General features: G+C 37.8%; 1 long non-coding RNA gene across 1 annotated transcript; it reads right to left on the bottom strand.

The window, feature by feature from the left end:
• Positions 1-159: 159 nt before the first annotated feature.
• Positions 160-4,154, bottom strand: LOC125025220. The gene is made up of 4 exons (XR_007114891.1): positions 4,004-4,154; positions 2,397-2,519; positions 785-858; positions 160-579 (listed from the first exon to the last, which is right to left on the bottom strand). It is a non-coding gene; the product is annotated as an uncharacterized LOC125025220 (long non-coding RNA).
• Between the last annotated feature and the right edge of the window lie 1,041 nt (positions 4,155-5,195).

Raw genomic sequence — 5,195 nt, 5'->3', positions numbered from 1 at the left:
ATAATAATAATGATACTACTAATGATGATAATAATTATAATAATAGTAATAATAATAATAATAATGATGATAATATAGACAAGACAATAACAGCAACAACAACAATGATAATTAGAGTAGGTAAACAACAATCATGTCATACAACTGAAACGAAAAAAACATGTTTTTTTTAAGATTTATTTATTTCAAGATTATCACTCACAGAGTATCACATGTCACTATAAAAGTAATACAAAATAATGCCATTGATCACATTCATACAGTACATGAATAGGTATGAAATTGATATGAAAAAGGTATGAATAACTATGAAATCCCCAATACCTTTGAGAATTTCATAATTGGTTTACATTCAGGATGTGCATTTTCACATATAAGTGAAATTAAGTTAGAATTAAAGCTAGCCACAAATGTAGATAAAATTTGCATATTTTATCTAACGATAGGGCAGGTTACCCTATCTTAGTCTGCAATAACACAATAATGAAAACAGTAATAGCAAAATTACATCTAAAGGGTTTAGCGAAGCGAGGCATATCAGCCAATCTTGGTCCAAACTCACTTAATTCTCATCCATTCCTGAAAAATAATCAGTAAATTAATTCATTCATCTATAATAGACATTTTCGTGTAAGTCATTATCACCAAGTGTTCCAATAATTCACGGAATTCACACAAAACCCTTCTATTACGAGAATAAAAAATAATCCTTGAAATTAATTAAATCTGCTTTTTAACATGGCCGTGAGTTTTTTTTGTTCATCTGGAGAGAATTGACACTCACCTTGTATAACCATCGATGTCGAATCCATGCCAGTAACGGTCGTCGATGTGGGGACTCCAGATGCCCAGTGATCTCTGTAACAACGGTATCGTTATAGATACTGCAGTCGTAACGATAACGATAATTGTAATATTGAAGATGAATATGATGAATGAAATTGACTGTGTGGATTCTCGGTCGAGTCCAAGAAAGATTTCCCTTCTGTCTGCTCATTTCGCGAACGAGCAGTACTAAATGTTTTTAAATGACATTGTTACTTCATTGCAACTGTAAGATAAATTTGTTTGTTTGTCAGTTTCGATCTAATGAAACAAATCTTTGGTGCCTACCGAAGAGAAAATTCAATAGTAGAATTGCTTATATCTTCTAAATATGTATAGTAAAAGAGTTATCTTGAGTTATCTTGCAGTGAGTTTAACTTTCTCGCCTAAATTTCCTGCACCTATAGGAATCAAGTGACGATAACGTATTTTATATAACTAGCACAGGTTGGCCAGGTACCCTTGCCTTACATGAAGCTACCTGTGTTGTCATAAAATTGCCAGTTGCTTAACGTGTCAAGTGAAGGTTATGGCAGCCCATGTTAAACTACGATTGCAGGTGGTGACAGGCTTATTGCTGTGGGTCTCTTTGTTAAAATATCCAACTGGCAGTTAATAGAAGCAATTATTTCAATTCTTGATTATCGAAAGTGATTATCTTAAGTTTTAAGCTGAGTTAGGCAACATATCGGTAGCCATCCTGTGCTACGTCCCCCCCCCCCCACGCAACACAGATTTACATGCGGCACACACACATAACAAGAACTTGGATCCATAGATTTTCTATTCATAGATGAAATACCTATATGATGTCTTTCCCCATTATTTTGTGTGGTTGTCTCGTATAATCTAACGCCACATAAGTAAATAACAGTAGATTAGCAGAATGAACGTAGAGAGGGGCCTCCATTAAGGGAATTCGCTGGTTCGAAATATAGCTCCTTTTTATATAATACTTTGCCCATCCTTAAGGTCTCGGATTATAACATTATTATTATTTTTTTTTTTTTTTTACCTTCGGGAAGAACTTGCGTATAAATATTTTGGTCTGTTTTCTTTGAGATTATGCGAAGAGATTATGCCAGGGTCAATGACACGTTTTTCTTCGTTTTGAGGGTGGTTAAACTTCAGAAAATGTATGTTATACTTATGGAACAGATGCTCAGACACACGCACGAATATACACAAAAGAAGGTTGGTTTATGTAAACACCGCGTTCTTGACACGAATACCACGGCTACCAACTGCCTCGCCGAATATCAGTTTGGAATCGACCATGTTGGTACTCCTGACTTCGAACACCTTTTCTAAGTGATTATTAATTACTGCTATTATTTGATCATTAGTGATTATTTTTCCCCAACAACCCGAGATGGAACATTTCTTAATGTTGTTAGAAATAGCATATATAGATGTAATATATGTGTTATGTGTGTGTGTGTGTGTGTGTGTGTGTGTGTGTGTGTGTGTGTGTGTGTGTGTGTGTGTGTGTGTGTGTGTGTGTGTGTGTATGCGTGCATGTGTGTATATACGAAAAACACCTTTCCTAACGTAAAAAACAGCGCACTCACCCTTCGATCGAATCTACTGACGAAGCCGAATGGTTTCCGATACCAGCCGAAGGGTACGGCCATTGCAACGCCGACTATTAAGGCGAAGATTGCAAATATCAGTGTTGCTCGTTGGATGTTCATCTGGAAGGAAGACGAGTCCATGTTTGTGAAGTCTATCAAAAGAGTTTTATTGTTATTACCATTGCCCTTATCATTATTATGTATGTTATTACAACTAACATTATATATTCATACCTATAAATGTTAATTTATTGTCTCTGTTTCCATATCTACCCCTCTACTTTTTTGCTATATTTCTCTTCTTCTATCCATCTATCTATCTATCTATCTACGCCTAAAATCTCCTGCTGAGTAAACAATCTAAACAAATGTGGAAATTACGATTAAAAATTCAATAACATTTAAATCTATCAATCTCTCTTTTGTTTAACTATCTATTTATGATGTTCGTTACAAATGTGTAAACTACGAATGAAAATACATAATAATTAGATTGATTTAACCAATTTGCTTAACTATCTATGCAGGATAATCGTTGTTACAATTTGTCTAACCGAAATGCATTTTCTCTCTCTCTCTCTCTCTCTCTCTCTCTCTCTCTCTCTCTCTCTCTCTCTCTCTCTCTCTCTCTCTCTCTCTCTCTCTCTCTCTCTCTCTCTCTCTCTCTCTCTCTCTCTCTCCTCAATCTCTCTCTCTCCTCTCTCTCTCTCTCTCTCTCTCTCTCTCTCTCTGTGTGTGTGTGTGTGTGTGTGTGTGTGTGTGTGTGTGTGTGTGTAAATATATATATATATATATATATATACATACACACACACACACACACACACACACACACACACACACACACACACACACATATATATATATATATATATATATATATATAAATGTATGAGTGTGTGTGTATGTATGTATCTATCTATCTGTCTATCTATCTTTATGTATATATATCATATATATATATGTATTTATATATATATTTATACATATACATGTGTATATATACTTATTGTACAGAAATGTACAAAGGGACATACACAGACACACACAGACAGGAATGTACACAGGGACATACACAGACACACATAGACAGAAATGTACACAGGTACATACACAGAGACATACACAGTAGAAGAGACACACAGAGACAGACACAGACAGAAATGCACACAGAGACAGACACACAGGGACAGACATAAAGGCAAATGCACACCGGAACAGACACACAGACAGAAATATACAGAAACAGACACACAGAGACAGAAATGCACACAGAGACAGACACACAAGGACAGACATAAAGGCAAATGCACACAGGGACAGACACACAGACAGAAATATACAGAAACAGACACACAGGGACAGAAATGTACACAGAGTCATACACACAGGGACAGAAATGTACACAGAGCCATACACACAGGGACAGACATAAAGACAAATGCACACAGACACAGACACACAGACAGAAATATACAGAACATCCACACAGGGACAGAAATGTACACAGAGCCATACACACAGCGACAGACACACAATGAACTCCAATGCCCGCAGCCATGATACCTTCCGACCCGCTCAGAAATGCTTAACACACAACGTACCTTGCGCTAGCCTTGCGAGGTCTCTCTCTATGGTGCGTCTGACGCTGACTGTCCTTTGCACTGCATTTAATACCTCAGGACAGGTGGAGGGGAGGTGGAGGACAGGTGGAGGGGATGGGAGGGGGAAAGGGGGTGGGGGAGGGGAGGTGGAGGACAGGTGGAGGGGGTGGGAGGGGGAAAGGGGGTGGGGGAGGGGAGGTGGAGGACAGGTGGAGGGGGAAAGGTGGAGGGGGAAAGGGGGTTGGGGAGGACAGGTGGAGGGGAGGGGGAAAGGGGGAGGGGGAGGGGGGGCAGGATATTCCTACCTTTTCTTCTCATGATCCTCCTCCTCCTCCTCCTCCTCTTCTTCCTCCTCCTCCTCCTCTTCCTCCTCCTCTTCCTCCTCCGCCTCCTCTTCCTCTCCCTCCTCCTCCTCCTATTCTATCTTCTCCTCCTTCCTCTCCTCCCCCCCCCCATCCCCTCTGTCCACCCCCCCCCCCCCCCTCTCTCCAGATGTCTCTCTAGTATTTCGGTAGAATGTAACTATGACGTCATTCCGGCTCGAGGAAGATTGCCGTGGCATTTCCAATTGTGCTTTGGTTGTGTAGTGAAAGAGGTATGTTTGTTTTCACATACATGTATATACGCTCATGTACACACATAAATGCTCAGAGATACATGCAGATATATACATAAGCACACATACACACACACATGTACACACACATATACACACACACACACATAAACACATAAACACACACACACACACACACACACACACACATACACATACATGTTGATGAGAATATACCCTGGGGCACTTTTGCTGTATTCTTTGAAAATTTCTATATAACAAACACAAAAAAGATTATTGTGTTTTATCTTGCCTCCTCCTTTATCACTCCCTCGTTATCCTTGAGTCTTTCTCTTTATCTTTGTCCTTCTTTACGGTATATTTACCTTTCTTTAATCATATATTAATTATCCCTTTTGCCTATCTGCTTGATTATTATCATTTTATTATCATAATTATTTTCGTATTATCATTGTTGTTGCTGTTATTATTACTATTACTTTATTACTATTACTATTATTATAATTGTTATCATTATCGTTATTATTATCATTATTATTATTACTATTATTATTATTGTTATAATTATTATTATTATTACTATTACTTTATTACTATTACTATTATTATAATTGT

This window comes from Penaeus chinensis, chromosome 1 (assembly GCF_019202785.1).
Source record: "Penaeus chinensis breed Huanghai No. 1 chromosome 1, ASM1920278v2, whole genome shotgun sequence".
Lineage (NCBI taxonomy): Eukaryota > Metazoa > Arthropoda > Malacostraca > Decapoda > Penaeidae > Penaeus > Penaeus chinensis.
This window is presented reverse-complemented; position numbering and strand designations above follow the sequence as displayed.